This window comes from Bombina bombina, chromosome 4 (assembly GCF_027579735.1).
Source record: "Bombina bombina isolate aBomBom1 chromosome 4, aBomBom1.pri, whole genome shotgun sequence".
NCBI classification, from domain to species: Eukaryota; Metazoa; Chordata; class Amphibia; order Anura; family Bombinatoridae; genus Bombina; species Bombina bombina.
Genome location: NC_069502.1, coordinates 749637775 through 749657519, shown reverse-complemented (window position 1 = coordinate 749657519; position 19745 = coordinate 749637775).

The window sequence follows — 19745 nt, the reverse complement described above, 5'->3', positions numbered from 1 at the left end:
TCTTATAAAATGTATTGACTCTGTGTGTAGGGAGAGGGCGGGGGCATTATGGCCCATCGTTTAAAAAAGGTTGTAGATACATCTGCATTTAGTTGTTTATGGGCATATATTGTCTTTTACAATTTCTTAAAAACAATAGTGTGCTTAGTATTCCATATTGGATGAAAACGCATAGTAAAACATGTTAAACAGCATTTTCCTTGTTATACTGTGCTCCACCCTCTAACAAGAGTAGGTTTATCTTAGAGAAAATTTAGGTCATGTTCAGTATCCGTTCAAGAATAAACTTATAAAAAAGTTACACTAAACTGCTTTTTTGGTCATATATTAGCCTAGTTAAAGGGATTCTAAACCCATTTTTTTTTTCTTTCATGATTCAGATAGAGCATGCCATTTTAAGCAACTTTCTCATTTTGCTCCTATTAACAAATTTTCTTTGTCCTCTTGTCTTTATTTGAAATAGAAGTAAGGTTAGGAGCCGGCCCATTTTTGCTTCAGCACCTGGGTAGCGCTTGCTGATTGGTTTGCTACATTTAGCCACCAATCAGCAAGCGCTACCCAGGGGCTGAACCAAAATTGGGACGGCTCTTAAGCTTACAGTCTAGCTTTTTAAAATCTAGAAAGCATGTGAACGAGGAGAAATTAGTAATAGGAGTGAATTATAAAGTTGCTTAAAATTGCATGCTGTACCTGAATCATGAGACAAAATTTGGGTTTAGTATCCATTTGTTTGTTTTCATTATTCCGATATAGGGCTTCATTTAACAAGTGGCTAAAGCTGTTTTAGAGCCCCTTGTGGGGCAGGTTAGCTCATGCGGTGGTCCTACTCATTAGTTCTGGGTGGCTTACAGTCCCTGCCAACACTGCGCAAGAACATTCTTTCGCCGTAATCACAGGTGAACAGGTTATCTAGTTGAGAACCTTCTCTTTCTGTAATTTAATAAATGGGGCTAATAGAGTACAGCTTTCCAATTTATTTCTGTTAAGAAAAACGGACTGTTCTATTGGTATGCTTTGTTTAAAGCAGGAAGGATCTGGAGAGTGCATGTGTCCTGGGTACTATATGTTAGCAGTTTTTTTTTTTTTTTTAAAAGCGCTCAATGGCAACAGTGGTTGCACACCAGTTAACATTCTTAAAAGCATTGTTCCACAGCTGCTGCCAAATAGTGCATGGTTAGGTATGCTCTTCAACAAAGAATACAATAAGAACAATGCAAATTTTGCTAATAGAAGTATATTGGAGATTTTTTAATTTTTTACACACAAAAAAAAAGTTGGGTTTTATGTATCTTTAAATTCATAAACTCTTTAAAGGGACACTGAACCCAATTTTTTTATTTTATGATTCAGATAGAGCATGCAATTTTAAGCAACTAATTTTTTACAAATTTTCTTCATTCTCTTGGTATCTTTATTTGAAAAGCAAGAATGTAAGTTTAGATGCCGGGCCATTTTTTTGATGAACAACCTGGGTTGGTCTTGCTGATTGGTGGATAAATTCACCCACCAATAAACAAGTTCTGTCCAGGGGGTACTGAACCAAAAATTGGCTGGCCTTCTTAGCTTAGATACCTTCTTTTTCAAATAAAGATAGCAACAGAACGAAGAAAAATCAATAATAGGAGTAAATTAGAAAGTTGCTTAAAATTTCATGCTATATCTGAATCGTGAAAGAGAAAAATTGGGTTCAGTGTCCCTTTTAAGAAGAAACAAATAATTGGTATTAGTTGTATTTGCTAGTTGGTTTTTCTTTTGCTCCTTGATTTAAATGTTTAAAAATAGCAACATGCTTTGTCTGGCGTTACCGACTGGTTACCAGGATTTAAATCTCTCCTTATACAGCAGTTTCACTTTGTAAAAAAATGTTGTTTATCCTGCTGTCTGATCTGTTGCATTGACTCATGATATAAATTATTAAAAGGGTACTTACATAATGCTGTTTAGAATGTGTTTTATAATACTTTGCTATGCTGTACTACAACAATTTTAAAATAGTTTTGTTCTATGTTAAAATCCATAATAGAGGTTTATAATGCTCTCTTGGTTCAGGGATGTAACTGTGTGCGCAGCATATTTGCTTGGGGAAGCTGGGCAGACAGCATAACACAAGAACTCTCATAATAGGAATGTAATGGCATGGGCAGTAGCCATCGCATTGGCTCTACCTCCTGCTTCTGACTTATGGCCCGATAAGCAAAAACATGTTTAAGCTCGCAGGGACAGTCTTTGTGCAATTATCAAAGAAAATCGGTGGTCCCTGCGAGTGGCGAGATGTCTCGCATAGAAATAATATTATTATTATTATTATAATAATAACACACACACACACACACAATAATTGCACTTTTTATTTTTTACTTATAAGTTCAAATTTCTTTTTATTTATATTTTTTTGCACACCCAGTGCATTTAAATTACGATTCACGCTGTGCATATTTAATTGGACTCCTGTGTAATTTTGCATACAGATTAAGCTTTTGATAAAAATGCGATTTTTGGTTATAATTTTTGATGCAACTTATCAATACAATTTCCCTGCTTATTTTTGTGCGAATGGTTTAATTATTAATTTTTTAATGTTTTTTTTGTTTGATTTTTTTTTTAACCCCTTTATGATCAACTTACCCTGTACGTCACCGGTCATTAAGGGTTTTTTTTTTATTATCAAAGCACGGTCCTGCCACCAGAAAAAGCACTGGGCAAGATTAGAAAGACCAGCGACATACAGGGTACATTGCTGGTCCTTAAGGGGTTAAAATTGATTTTCAATGTAAAAACAACATTCCCATACCACTTCAGTGTATGCCTTTTAGCTAGACGCCCTTTTTTCAGGGTAAAAAGTAGCTTTAGATCATTGTAACAGGGAAATAGAAGTACTGGCAAGCATTCTTTAATAATCTCGCCAGCCCGGAGACCTTTAGATTATCTGGTCCTTGGAGAAAAAAAAACATGCAGGCTTTGGGAAGGCGTTATCTATTGCTTAATAAAAGTCAAAATTAAACTTTCATGGTTCAATGTGTTTCCAACTTTGTTTGGTTGGTATCATTTGTTGAAAAACATACCTAAAAATATACTCCTGGGAATTTAGCACTTAGTAAGGGGCCCCAAGGCAGAACATAGAGTGATCTGAGATGTCATCGCAGAAAATGCAGCATGTCTGCAGAAAGAACAGGAACTGTTAGCACTTTAACTTTTCAGTGCTGCTCCACATTAGGCTGTTCTTTTTAAACAGAGCTGTTCTCTGGCTGCATTGTATAAGTTTTCCTTAACACAGTGCACCCAGAGCAAAGTGCTGTTTGAAGACAACAGTCAAATATGCAGTAGTGCTGCAAAGCAGCAATGCATTGATTGTTGTCTGTCTCTGAGATTTTTGCAAGCTCGTTCCCTAGCTTTTCACAGTCTGCAAAGCTGTTTTTCTCTGAATGTAAGATGTTCGTATTAGCAATGCATCTTTTTTATTACTACATTTCTATGTTAGACTAAGAGAAAAGGAAACAAATTAATTCAAGAGACATTTTACAATTACTTTTTTTGTCTGCAGCTAATTTGCAATGCAATTTTCAACTACTGCACTAGATTATACAACTTTAAATATTGCTTTATTCTCCAGTTAACCAACTCATTGCAATTGATCTGGTGCTTTAGTGTAACTGACAAATTTACAATTTTATTTTATTTAAAAATGACCTGCAGAAAATTTTTCACAAAAAAAAATCTCATCGCAGAAAGTGAAAAAAAGTTCTGTCTCTGGGGTAAGGGGTTTACTCCATGGTATTAGATTTGCAGAGGAACAATGGGATTTAGTTATTTCTAACTGTTTGTTTTAGAACAGTTTTTTGCTGTGAAGAAGAGGCACAGTTTTCAGAAGTGCAAAACCAAGCATCAGTGATATCTTTTGTATAGAAAAAAATGCCCAAAATCTGTCAGAAACCTTTTGTAGAGCAGGATGTTGTGAATGGATTAATGGAAATACAGTAGTTTACCAGAACTTTAAACATTGTAGCCATAAATATGCAGCCTCATGCTACATAATCAAAACCCAGTTCTCATTTCAGGTTATCCTAAAGGGAGATTAAACAGTTTGAATTACTAATATAAAATGATAAATCATCTTTATTAAAAAATAAGAACTCTACAATATACTTTTTATTCACTTTTTTTCCCCTTATCCTGTTAATGACATTCTGATTTTGTGAGCATTTCAGTTCCTATTAGAAATGGAAGTGTAAAACACTGTTATATTCCATACAGCCTTTAGCTACAGACTAGTGATCTATTTATAACTGTCCCTAATTGGCCACAGCAGATAAAGTAATCTACGTTACAACATAGCAGCTCCTATTGTTTTATAGACTTTAAAACTTTACACTTATTTTGTCACTATTTAAACTAATGAAACTTTAAAAAAAAATACATCTACATGTTATTCTCAGACTAATACATAGTAACATAGTAGATGAGGTTGTATAAAGACAGAATTCCAACGAGTTCAACCTATACAAATCTTAATATGCTTACAAAAAAAGCTCCAGTTTAGATTCAATTTAATCACATTAAAAAAGGTGACCCATTTAACGCAAGTAATCATATCCCTGAATTCTGTTTCTAGACAGAAATGTATCTAAACCATTGTAAAATGTATCTAAGTTATTGGCATTTACTACTTTCTTAGATAATGAGTTCCACAATTTTATTACTCTTGCAGTGAAAAAAACATTTAGGTTATCGGTTATTTGTAGAGCGCCAACAGATTCCGCAGCGCTTGCAGGATATTAAATCTTTTTCTCCTGCCTTAAATAGTGACCTCTTGTCTCAATTTTCTTGGAATAATCTGAACGTCTGCCATCTCTATATATGGAGTTGAATATATTTATATAAAGTAATCATGTCACCTCTTAAGCACCCTTTGTTAACCCTTCACCTGCAATGTTTTTGTTTTGTTTTTATTAGTCCCCAGAACTGCACTCCATACTCTAGGTGAGGTCTTACCAGGGATTTATATAGTGACAGAATTATGCTTTCCTCATTTGCATCAATGCCACTCCATCTTTAGCTTATCTATTACTACTCTTAAATCCATTTCCTCCTCTGTTTTGCGAATTCTAGTTCTATTTAAATAATTGCCTGCTTATTTTTACTTTCAAAATGTAGAAACTTGCATTTTCCAGTATTAAATCTCATTTTCCATTTACCTGCCCATTTTTCTAATTTTTGTAAATTCCCCCTTTAAAAGCAAGTTCATCCTGCCTTGATCTAATGATCTTACACAACTTTGTATCATCTGTAAAAATAGAGATGTTGCTATTTAATCCTTGCTCCAAGTCATTAAAGGGACAGTCTAGTCCAAAATAAACTTTCATGATTCAGATAGAGAATGTAATTTTAAACAATTTTCCAATTTACTTTTATCATCAATTTTGCTTTATCTTGGTATTCTTCGTTGAAAGCTAAACCTTGGAGGTTTATATGTGAATTTCTAAGCCCTTGAAGGCCGCCTCTTCTCTCAGAGCATTTTAAGTGTTTCACCACTAGAGGGTGTTAGTTTGTGTGTCATATAGATAACAGGCACGTGGAGTTCCAGTGAGCCAGGCAGCTCTGATTGGCTAAAATGGATGTCTGTCAAAAGAACTGAAATAAGGGGGCAGTTTGCAGAGGCTTAGATACAAGGTAATCAGAGGTAGAAGTATTAATATAACTGTGTTTGTTATGCAAAACTAGGGAATGGGTAATAAAGGGATTATTTTTTTAAACAATAACCATTCTGGTGTAGACTGTCCCTTTTTAATAAAAATATTAAAAAGAGCAATGCCCAATACTGATCCCCTGGGGGGGGGGCTCCACTGATTACCATTTATTTACTACTCGTAGCTCTCTGAAAATGTTAGCTCATGGACAAATAACTGGATAAAAGACAGCTATTCCTAGTCTCTTCATTTTGTACAATAATCTCTCATGTGGTACTGTATCAAACGTCTTTGCAAAATCCACGTATATCACATCAACTGATTCCTCTCTATTTTTACTAATCCTTTTTTTTTTTTTTTTTTTTTAATGCATCATATCTAGCATTTATTTAGTATTCAATGTCGCTTTTTAAATGGGAAAACTATAGATTTTGTATATATGACTATCTGAATGAGCTGCAGTGCTATAGCTGTCCAGATGAGTTCAAATAATTTTAAGCAAATTAATATATTAAATTACAGGGAAATATGGAAAAATAAACATAGTGCAGTGCATTTTGTCTTTCTACACTCAAGTAAACGTGTGGAATTAACTTTAGAGTTTAATATTTACTTACATCTATAGTGTATATATGTGTGTATATATATATATATATATATATATATATATATATATATATATATATATATATATATATATATATATAAATAATTTGGTGTAGCACACAAAAAGTTTATATACACATCTTTGGGAGTGCTGCCAATATGACCTAGTAATTACACAAACAAAAAGGTATTGGCGCACATCCATTTTCAAAAGCACAACATATATTTTTTGAACTGCTGCAAACAACATCAAGGGACAACTATTCTTTTTAAATTAAATTGGGATCTTAGTCACACAATATGGCCATATTTTGCTTAGCCAGTCACCACTTACAAGGTGCCCCAATATAGACTGGTCATAACACTACAGTCCTTTTGCCTCAGAGGACTGAATCCTTCCTGCTTTTACTCTTCATCATAGAATGAGACTCCCTGGCTTAATATTCACAACTCTATTACACTGTCATATATTCATCTTCAGAGGAAAAAGCTTTTTAATCCAACCTTATTATTTTTAAATAAATATAACTTTAAGATGTGTATTTTTGTATTAATTTTTTGTGTAATAATTTCAAATCTTTACATAGAGATCTAAGGGTGTTGAAAAGGTATATACAAATATGCAGTAACTAGTTTTATTTTGTAAGTGATTTTTTTTTTTTTTTGTAGAGAAGTACATTTTTAAGATTAACAAATGAAATGGGAAAAGATGTGGTAGCATGTTTCTTTAAATAGTTTTTTTTTTTAACTAGTACTCTGAATTTTACATTTTTGTTTTAGAACTTAGCATTTGGGACATTACTATTACTGTTAAATGATAGCATATTACAGTAATCCTCTTTTAATGGGGATGCTATCACTGTGCTATTCTCTGTGTTACTCCCAACAGCTGGCATTCACTTATCCTAAGAAGAGTAACACTTTGTGTGCCCCCCAAAAACAATATACAGACTGCTACTACATAAGTGTATGGTGAAATCACTTCCACAGGGAAAACTCAAAAGTGCAAGTATAATTGCCTACTCTCAAATAGTAGTCAAATTGTAATTAAAAGTAATCGTAAAACTTAAACAAAAATAACTAAATTGTTGGCAATTTAGTCTCTAAATGGTGGGGGATGCTTTGCTACCACCAAGATAGTTGAACGCTAGTTTAGGAATTCTAGTCATTTATGTGGTTATTGTGATAAACGTGGTGTAGAGGCCCTTTTTTATACATTTTGGTTTAACATGAAATTTGTGTATGTGAGTATAACATAGAATTATACAGAGGGGTAGAAAAATGTTGACAGTCAGGTTGCATTATGAAATAGTTGGGTGTGACAGTCTAATTCTTTGAAACATTATCAATTATGTTTTCTATTAGAAGTGTTATTTAAATGACCAATAATAGAATAACTTAATCAATGCATAATAGAGACAATGCAACATTACTTAGTTTGAGTTTCAAATAAGTAGTAGATTTTTTCTGAAAAAAGTCAAAATTATATTTCCTTCCTATTGCATCATGTGACAACCATCGGCCAATCACAAAATGCATATACTTCTATCCTGTGAATCTTGCACATGCTAAGTAGGAGCTGTTGCCTTAAAAAGTGTGCATATAAAAAGATTGTGCACATTTTAGATAATAAAAGGGAATTGGAAAGTTGTTTTAAAATTGTATACTCTATCTGGATTGTGAAATTTAAAATTTTGACTTGACTGTCCCTTTACGCTATCCAAAGCACACATTAATTGCATAATTTAACATAAAATATTTTTTTCTTTTTAATGTACTATTAATTTTTGGAAATTTTTGCTTTAAGGGACAGCGATATCAAACTTTCATGATTCAGAGCATGCAATTTTATACAACTTTTCAATTTACTTTTATCCTTTAATTTTCCTTGTTTTCTTGGTATTCTTTGTTAAAGCGTAATTCTAGGTAAGCTCAAGAGCTTGTACATGTCTTTAGCCATCTGGCCGCCGTGTTTACCATTACTATAAACATTGCTGCAAACATATTTGCAAATACTGCTGCCATAGATTGCTTAAAGACACATGCAACATTCCTAAGCCCTTATCAGTCTACCTAACTTTACTATACAACAATGGAATACCAAGAGAACAAAGTAAATTTGAAAATAGAAGTAAACTAGAAAGTTGCTTAAAATTGCATGCTCTGTCCAAATCATTAAAGTTTTTAATTTTGAATTTACAGTTACTTATTTTTTCTTTCATGATTTAGATAGAGCATACAATTTTAAACAACTTTCTAATTTACTTCTATTATCTAATTTGCTTCATTCCCTTGATATTCTTTGCTGAAAAGCATATCTAGATAGGCGCAGTAGCTGCTGATTGGTGCCTGCACATAGATGCCTCATGTGATTGGCTCACCCATGTGCATTATAAAGCATATTAGATAATAGAAGGAAATTGGAAAATTGTTTAAAATTGAATTCTCTATCTGAATCACAAAACAAAATTTTTCGGTTTAGTGTCCCTTTAATATTGGCTTACACTTTAGTCAGGTGTTGTTCCCGTTAAATAGATCCTGAGGCTAACACTGGTGTATATATAATGGCTTATTTTAAATCTGATTGTTCTATGAATTGAAACCATATATAATTTGTGCGTGGTCACCTCATGAAAAATTACATTTAGTGTTTAAATGTGATGAGCAAACAATAGCTGAAAATTAGCTCAGCACAGGACTGTAAGATGGCTCAGCATGGAAGAGGTTAGGGGACAAACCTCTACATGTATGGGTTAGAAACATGGGTCTGTGCAAGTAAATATGCAATAATAAAGTGCTCCAACAGAGCTATTATATGTTTAAATATCATTTTACATTTTAAATTGGCATGAAATATGTATTTTGCACATCTGATACTTCTGTATTAATTTCTACTGGTTGATATTGATCACTTCCGCAAATGAGTGGCATGTCTAACAAGGACCATGGACTATTTGGTCCAAAAACATTATATATATATATATATATATATATATATATATATATCTCTGAAATGGACGTACACATTTATATTACTCTGCTGTTTTAATGGGGGAGTAAAGAGAAACTTAACTTTTATGACCCAGCACATGCAATTTTAAATAACACTCTGTTTTACTGCAGTTATCTTATTTGCTTAGTTTTCTTGGTTTCATTTAGTTGAAAACCATACGTAATCAACAATGCACTACTGGGAGCTGGCTACTGACTGGTCACTGACTATGTATGTCTTGTCTTGTTGGCGCACCCAATCTGCACATTCAACAAAGGATACCAAGATAATGAAGCAACTTTGATAAATAGAAGTAAATTGGAAAGTTGTTTAAAATTGTATGTTCTATCTACATCAATAAAGAAGCCATTAAAGAAAACAAATGGTATCATGTCCCTTCTAATGGTCATTAAAATGACTAGGGATGTCAAAATAAACTTGTATGATTCAGATACAGCATTTAATTTTAAGATACTTTTAAATTCCCTTTTTATTTTCATTTTTACTTTGCTATCCTGGGGTCCTTTGTTTTAAAAAGAAAAAAGTGTACAGTACATATCCCAAACTACTGGGAGCTAGCTGGTGATGGCTTAACACCTTTGTCTCTAGTCATTAGGTCACCACATGTGTTCAGCTATCTTGCAGTAGTGCATTGCTGCTCTGGAGCTTGACTATATGTTTAATCCATTTGCAACCAATTTTAGTTTAGTTATATATATAATTTTTTTTTTTTTTAAAGGGACATAAAATTGTAAAAGCAAACTGCTCTGTTATACGCAAGCAATCTTGCAAAAATATAATCCAACTACATGTTTAATCCCTGCAAATGTGTTAGTCAGCTCCTTGGTAGCCAATACGAAGATCAAATGACTAGGTTGTGTATAGATTGTATTAGAGAACATCTATCCATTGAAGTAGACCCCCCCCCCCCCAAACACAAGTAGCAAAACATTTTGCCAGACATCAATGACAGGATGTATAGGATTGCTCATTTTTTTTTTTGCATACCATGCCATAAATCAAATCCCCCCAAAATATTAAAGGTTAAGTTAGAGTAGTATATCTGAACAAAAAAAAAACAGGTATGTTGTATTTTTCAATTAGTCAGGCTCAGCTAAGGGTATAAATGAAATAAGTGACATTAAATTGTTTTACCTGTAGGTAAGGTTCTGAAAAGTTAAAGGGACAGTCTACTGCAGAATTTTTGTTTACAAAGATAGATAATCCTTTTATTACCAGTTCCCATTTGGCATAACCGACACTGTTATATTAATATACTTTTTACCTCTGTGATTACTTTGTATCTATGCCTCTGCTGATTGCTCCATTATTTCACTTCTTTTGACAGACTTGAATTTTAGCCAATCAGTGCCCTCTCATAAGTAACTCCACACACAAATGCCCTCTAGCTGTGAAAAACTGTCAAAATGCACTGAAATAAAAGGCGGCCTTCAAGGACTTAGAAATTAGCAAATACACGTACCTAGGTTTAGAATGAAAGCATCTGATTATAAAAGTTGATTGGAGAGTTGTTTGAAATTGCATGAAAGTTTAATTTTTGACTAGACTGTCCCTTTAACAATGAACAGAAAATATTTGATCGCAACTATGCGTATTTCTAATTATATGTAATAGCTTTTACCATTAGATTTATATACAGTATCTTTAGGATACAAAACAATTGAGATACAGTTTTCTGGAGCATTTATTACCTTTACATTTTTTGGGGATCTAATCATTTGAGGAAATTTAGTGAATTAAAGGTGTACATAGATATGCTTTTTCATTTTTAAACTGGTAAGAATGAAAGGATCAGAACTCCTTTATTTAGACATCTGGGGTTTAAGTGCCATCATTGAGGAAATTCCACAGGGCATTAAATGTGTAGGATTCTTTCTTTTGAGTTTGTGCACCATGTTGCTTCTACTAAGATTGTAACTTAGTAAAGAGTTATTTTAATTCTTACTACTTTAGCCACCAGACTGCATATATCTGACCTTCTATTGTACAGAGCAAGTGTCACAAGCCCCACCCTGAGTTGTTTCTATCACTGTCTGGCATCATCAAAGAAGAGACCAAAAACACAATGAAAGTGGCAACAAATGTCCAGTTTTGTGCCAAATAAGGTATGGGGTGGGTGAATTTTGGCTATTGATAAACAGTTGCATTATCAAGCTAATTGTTTGTTAGTTTATTGCAGAAAAATCTTGTAATTACAAGGTATTTAGTTTCCCTTTATCAATTTAAGTGCATCTAAGCAGCTGTTTAGGTTCCTTGTAAGAGTTAAAGGGACAGTCATCACGAGAATGTTTGTTGTTTTAAAATAAAGATAATCCTTTAATTACCCATTCCCCAGTTTTGCATAACCAACACAGCTATAATACATGTTTTACCTCTCTAATTACCTTGTATCTAAGCCTCTGCAGACTGCCCCCTAACTTCAGCTCTTTTGACAGACTTGCATTTTAGCCAATCTGTGCTCACTCCTCAATAAATTCACGTGCATGAGTTCAATGTTATCTATATGAAACACATGAACTAACGCCCTATAGTGGTAAAAACGGTCAAAATACATTTAGATTAGAGGCGGCCTTCAAGGTCTAAGAAATTAGCATATGAACCTCCTAGGTTTAGTTTTCAACTAAGAATACCAAGAGAACAAAGTAAAATTGGTGATAAAAGTAAACTGGAAAGTTGTTTAAAATTACATGCCCTATTTGAATCATGAAAGTTGTTTTCGGACTTGACTGTTCCTTTAAGAAAAGTAGTAGACAATTTTACATTTAAACTTGCAAAAATGACTTATTCCATGTTAGAGATTGAAAATCCATAAACTACAGTATTTTGAAGCAGCTATGATTTCTGATTACATCTATTGCTATGACATTGGTATACTGTTTATACATTGAATTGTGAATACGATTGTTCGTTTTCACCAGGGTGAATGTTGTGTTTATAAATATAACTGCTGAATATTTTTTTTTTTTTTATATAATATACTTTTTTTGTACACTGTAACTATTTAATAGAGGCATTGCAAGTATAACCAACTGCATATTTTGGAGATTTCTTTCCTTGTTACTACACATATGAACTCTTCTAATTTCTTATGTTAAAAAAAAATGTCTGATTTTAGAAGAATATCATCTCATTTGCTGTGGCCATTTAATAACATATACAAATGAGGCCATGCAAATATGAAGCAATAAATGTGCAGTACATTGTAGGGTTAATGCTCTGAATTTCATAGAATACACCCCACTCTCTTGGGTACTTCGTTCTGATGTTAACACTATATCACCAGCAAGAAGGGGTTACAGACAAGTGTATGCAATTTGAATATTTTTAAAATTTACTTCATTCTCTTGGTATTCTTTATTGAAAAGCAGGTAAGCTCGGGAGCCACAATGAAAGGGTTGCTAGCTAGTTGATAGCTAGTTGATTGGACACTACCCACACATATATTGTCATTGACTCATAAGATGTTTAGCTAGATCCCAGTAGTTCGTTGCTGCTCTTGAATGGACTTTGTTTAACCCTTTTGCCTGGGTTGAATAAAGAGCATTTTATTATTGCCTTGTTGCTTTCAACAATATAATGTCCCTTTTACATCTATATCTTTTTTTTTTTTATATATATATAAAGATATTGTTTTATAAACTGTCTGAAAATGTTTTCCACATAGATGAACTTAATCACTAAATAGGATAACTTTTTTTATTTTTAAATATGCATTACAACCTTCATTAAGGTAAAATAAGTGAAGGTTTTTTATGAAAACTAAAATACACATTTTACAGTGTTAACACAAGTTTTCTCTGGTCCATTTACGTGCATAGGATTACATAGGGCTCTATACACTAAGTGATTATTTAAAATATTTAATTAAAGGGACATAATACTCATATGCTAAATTACTTGAAACTGTTAGAGTATAACTGTAAAAAGCTGACAGGAAAATATCACCTGAGCATCTCTATGTAAGAAAGGAAGATATTTTACCTCACAACTTCCTCAGCTCAGCAGAGTAAGTTCTGTGTAAAGAAAATATACTTTAGCTGCTGCCCAGCTGCAGGTAAAAAATGAAGAAATAAACAGCAGCCAATCAGCATCAACAGTGCTGAGGTCATTAACTCTTTTACTGTGATCTCATGAGATTTCATATCAAACTTCCTTAAACTGAATAGGGAAATAACACGAGGCTCAATCCCTTTGCTGTCCCGGGACAGACATATGCTGATTTGCTGCTTAGAAGTCCTTTACAATGGGATGTGGCTACTGAGGAACTTTTGAGGTAAAATATCTTTCTTTTTTACATAGAGATGTTCAGGTGATATTTACTAGTCAGCTTTTTACACCTATACTGCATCACTTTCAAGTGCTTCAACATTTGGGTATCATGGCCATTTAACTATGCATTATCAAGGGCAAAAGCCAGTAATATCTCCTGCAAGAAGATCTGAGTTAGCCCTGCATAATGCATAGATAATGTTGCATGCAATTTGCCTGCAATTCTCTTATTTTAGGTGAATCGTACACAGCATTAACTATGCAATTTGCAGGGGTTTGGCCCTTTATAATGCATAGATAATGGCAGGAATTTAAATGTCCAAATTAAACTTTCAGGATTCAGATAGGGCATGTAATTTCAAACAACTTTCCAGTTTACAAATTTGCTTTTTTCTGTTGATATTTTTGTTAAAGGCTAAACCTTGGTATGCTGATTTCTAAGACTCTCCAGTCCACCTCTTATCTTACAGTCTGGCTGTGAATAGCTAATTACATGTACTGATTGTTCATGTGTGCCATGTAGATAACTGTGCTCACACCAGTGGAGTTATTAAAGAGTCAGCACTAATTGCCTGAAATGCAAGTCTGTCAAACGATCTGAGATAAGGCTGTCTGCAGAAGCTTAGTTACAAGGTAATCCATAGAGGTAAAAAGTATATTTATATAACAGTGTTGACTATGCAAAACCGATGAGTGGTAAATAAAGGGATTATCAATAAAGGAACACACAAGTCAAATTAAACTTTCATGATTCAGATAGAGCAGCAATTTTAAACAACTTTCCGATTTTCTTCCATTAACAAAATGTGCACAGTCTTTTTGTATTTACACTTTTTGAGTCGCAAGCTGCTACTGAGCATGTGCACGAATTCACAGAATATACATATATGCATTTGTGATTGGTTGATGGCTGTCACATGGTACAGGGGGGGGGAGTGGAAAAAGACATCTTTGAAATTTATCAGAAAAAAAATTACTATTCATTTGAAGTTCAGACTAAGTTCTGTGGAAGTTGTCCTACCAACAATGTATACCTGGATATCAGTTGTACAAAAATATGCACAACTTGGTAGTTTTATTTTAAATATAAAATGCTTTTATTTAATATTTTTTTGAGCAAAACATAGTTAATTGAAACCACCCATGTATTTGCTTATAAAGTGAGAATCTACTTTAGATGAATTGTCTTTCAAACTTCTTAATTTGCTTATTAAGCAAAGACAAATTGCACAAATAGTGGAAGTCAGAAAACAACTGACCCTATTTGCGGATTAATTATATTACAGAGAATTATATACAATATTTGAACCAAATCAAAAGTCAAAATTCATGAAGGACATGTAAAACCATAGGGGAAGTTCCCCCAGACCAACATGAATTGCATGTCTAGCTTGGGCTGCGCATTCAGCAGCTTCATTAGCTGCCAAATGCGGAAAAATGTGCCTGCTTGTGGCCTCTGGCTCTTTTCGGAGCCAGATTCATTCTTGTAAAAGTGCAACACACTAAGGTCTGGATTTGTACAGAGAATTTTGTAAAACAAATAAAACCGAAACATTTAAACCAAATCAGATGTCAAAATTCATGAGGGACCTGCAAAACCATAGGGGAAGTTACCCTAGACACACCTGAATTGAATATGTCTAGCTAGGGCTGTGCATTCACCAGCTTTGTTAACTGACGAATGTGGCTGCTTGTGGCCTTCAGCTCTTTTTGGAGTCAGATTTTTTTCTTGTAAAAATTCAACACACTAAGATCTGGATTTGCACAGATCTTAGTGTTTCACTTTCACAAGAATAAATTTGACTCAGAAAAGAGCTGAAGGCCGCAAGTAGCTGCCTTCTTCTGCATTCGGCAGCTAAGTTACTGAATATCTCACAAACATCCAATAGAGGAGCACTATCGTTGAGAATTAAAAACTAACTTTTATTGTTCATATAATTTAAAACATCCACACTTAGGAAAATGTTCCACAAAGTGGCAATGTGGGTGGAGAGTAGGAGCTCACTCCTAAACTTGCTGTTGATGCGTTTCGGCAAAGAAAGCCATAATCGTAGCTGAAGTCCTAAGGTCTAATCTGACCTTTTATACACACTCTGGTGCTCTCATTGGCTAAAAACATTTACCTGGGGTAAAACCCCCAGTCTCCACCCCTTGACCGCTCTATTAGCAATTATATTCGCTAGTGCACTTTACATATATATATAGTGAAATTGTATCTTAAACAATTAGCAGCACATTATGACAATTACAGCCTGCTGCCTACATATCCTGACAAAGGCGACTATCACTATGGGTACATGATTTCTATAAATATAGTCCATTTTACAGTGTCGCAAAATGGTACTTTATTAAATGCAACATGTACTGTTTAGTTTAAAATGTCATAATGAAAATTGCAAAAATGCAAATACGGAGGAGAGATACTACTGGTAATTATGCACAAATTTATGCAAGGAACATATATGGTGTCTAACCTAGTTTAATAATATATGCAAAAAAACACCAAGCTTACTCCCTGGCGTCTACAATCTTGTTTGCACATAAATATACCAAGTACCTGTCGGGAAGACCTGTGAACTACTGATATTACCAAGAGGGGAGGGTGATAAAAAAAAAAAACACGATAAAAACCAACATATTAGTAGCCATTATGTATATGGCGAGAATGCATTTTCTCTATGGCAGATAAAAGTGATGAGGAAAGAGAGGGGAGGGAAAGGAGAGAACAATGGAGGGGGAGGGAGTTAGATTGTCTACACAGGCCCAAACCATTTATTCCCAAAAATTGATAACGTCATATTCTGAGTTTAATCCCTCCGGTACTCTGGTTTTGAGCCTGTGTATCCAAAAGACTTCCTTTTGCCCAAAAGTTTGTCCCTATATCCTCCTCTCTCCTTACACTTCACCACTTCTATAATTGTCCACCTCAGGGATTTTGCATCTTTAATGTGTATGTTTTTAAAATGTTGCACTAGGGGAGTGGTCAGTTTCCCCAGTTTTATGCTAGATAGGTGCTCACGAATTCTATGATCTCTCTACTGGTGAGCCCCACATATTGTATGCCATATTCAATACATGTGAGAAGATACACCACATAAAATGATCTGCAATTAAGATAAGAAAAATGTCTGAATCTTTCCCCGGTAACAGTACTCATGAATCCCTCTCCAATCTGAAGGTAATCATATGCAGTACACTGTGGATAACTGCACCTGAAAGTACCTTTGAAGCGTAACCAAGATGAATAGTTTGTCGTTGTGGGCCTAAGCTGAGTCGGGCTATCATATTTCCTATAGATTTCCCTCTTTTGAAGACATACCTACAACCCTTAGCAACCACATCCACAAAGCTATCATCTGCCTTAAAGGGACAGTTCACCCAAAAATGTTCTCTCCTTTAAATTGTTCCCAATGATTTATTTTACCTGCTGGAGTTTTTTAAATTGTTTACAAGTAGCTCCTTTACCCCTATTTTGGCATTTGAAATAACTGATTTAGCCTGTGGTATCCAAACCTATACTGAAAGTTTCTATACTGGAGTATGTTCTATTGAATAGCCTAAGTAAACACAGCCAGTAGAAGAGAGTACACTCTCAGTGGGGGGCAGGATAGTTAAGTAATAAAATTATAATTTTCCATTGTTCTCTCTAAGTATTGAGCTTTGGTTTTCTAGACAAATATAAGATAAGGAAGCAATTCTGTGTACATAAAAGTGATAACATAATGAGATCTGACATTACCTGAAGCTCAACCTATTGTAATAGGCTGTGGTTTAAAAGCACAAAACCAGCTACTTCATATACACAAATAAACCTGAAAATGTAATTTCTCATTCATTTTATACTCTGCAGCTGGTATAACAAGTCATTGAAAATACATTAATATAAAAACAATTTTACAGTGTAATGTCCCTTTAAGCATCTGAAAATGTTTCCAAATTATATTACAGACTTGGTGAAAGTGGTTGCTATATTGGGTTATGAAAGAACTCCCCTCAAACTTTCCTTTTTTCAGATACTCTTGGTTTCAAATCTGTTTTTGGCTGCTACATTTCTTTTGGAAGCTTCCACATCCTTTCTCTTGTAGCCTCTACTGCAAAATCTCTCCTCCAAATCCTTTGCATGCTTCTCAAATTCTTCATCTCTTGTGCAATTTCTTCTTAAGCTAATACATTGTCCTTTAATGACAGATTTAAAGACTCTTTTGGTATGGCAACTCTGGGAATGGAGGAGAGTATTGCCCGAAATTGGCTTCCTATACACTTCAGTCACAACTTTGCCATCTGTTGTTCCCGACAGTGTAACATCTAGATAATTCACTTCTCTGCCCCCAAACTCAAAGGTAAACTGTATTCCAACCTTATTTTGGTTGAGCATACCAACAAAAAATTCTGCATCTTTTTTTATCACCTTTCCAGATCATCAGAAGATCGTCAATAAACCTTCTGTAGTTTATAATCTTCCTTAAGTGTTCACCACATCCAAGCTCCCACCAACCCATAAAAAGGTTGGCATAGGAGGGGGGGTGTCCCACATCTCTTGAGGTAGTGAACACCCTCAAAGACAAAGAAATTATGGGTTAAAACATTTTTTGTTGCCCGAAGAATATATTTCCAAAAATTCTGATTACCGTTGGTCATTCTTTCTAGAAAAAAAATGTATTGCCTCCAAACCGATATTGTGGGGTATTGAGGAGTACAAAGCAATGACATCCACTGTCACCCAATTGAAGTCCTCCTGCCAGGAAATAGACTCCAATTATGTTAATAATTGGTTTGTATCCCTCAAGTAGCTGGCCAAACCCTTAACCAATCGTTTGAGGATGGCATATAGCCACTGGGAAAGGGGTTCAAAAAGAGAACCTATGCCACTGATGATGGGATCACCTTTTACATCAGAGTGGCTAATTTAAAGTTACTGAATAGACAGACCTACATCTAGCCCAGGTTAGAGGAACCTAAATTCACCAGAATTTTACAAACATACAGACTTATTATTAGTAGCGACACAAAAAAAAATCTACGTCAGAATTTATATACAAAACAAGCAGGACAAATCCAAGACCCCAAAATTCCCAATTTGGTAATACCAAATTCTAGTAGCAAAGTGATGTGCGCACACACAATAACACCAGAAAACTTACCTCAAACATTTTTTAGGGGAAAGAATCGCAGAAAATTCCCAAAAAATCCAAAACACTGCCAGAACCATTACAACTAACCTGTCTGACTAGAGCCACAATGGGGCAAGGGTAGCCTAAAAAGACTGTTAGTTGTAGAAGTCAGGAATACAGAGGAGAAAATCTGATCAAAGAAGAAAAAAAGCAAAGAAGGGTATTAAGAGTAGAATATGAAAATATTCAATGTGTCATCAGAATGGGATCCAATGCCATCTATTTATTGAATGCACAGTACATTTATAAATTGACTCTTTAAAAATAATAAGTAAATAAAAACAAAATTAATACAAATAAAATAACTGATTAACCTTTAGATACAATTAGGACATTCCATGCTGTCCTAACAGCGCTAGGCTTTAATGCCGTTATGACGGCATGGAACATCTTTTTTGGTGTCCTGCACCCTCCTTTTGTTCAAAGGGAAATCTGATTGGGGGGTGTGCTTAGCATCATAGGCAGTCCCCCATGATGTGATCCCAGCATTGAAATCACATGATCGAATAGAAGATTGTGTGATTTCTTTTTTCAAGCAAGAGTTACTCCCGCATGAAGGGGTTAAAAAACATAAACCGTGTACAATTAAATTAGCTAACAACCACCTAGATTATGAGTTTTACGTTACGGCTTTTAACGCTGAAAAAATGGCAATTTAAGCATAATTTCAGTAACGCAGCTATTGTGAGTCGTGTTGGTATAGCTATACCGCAAGTTTTTTAGCCTGTAACGCAACGTCCATTCCCCGCTCAAAAAAATGAAGTATTTGTGTGGAATTTTCATAGCGCTGGTATTACAGGTTGTGCGTTTCGGCTCAAATGCTTGCATTACAGCCTATACCGACACGATCCATACTGCCATCTGAGAACAGTAGTTATGAGTTTTGCGCCACAAAAATGTTTCACAAAACTCATAACTAAACTGTTACAAAGAACACTAACACCCATAAACTACCTATTAACCCCTAAATTGCCACCCTCCGGCATCACAAGCACTATATTA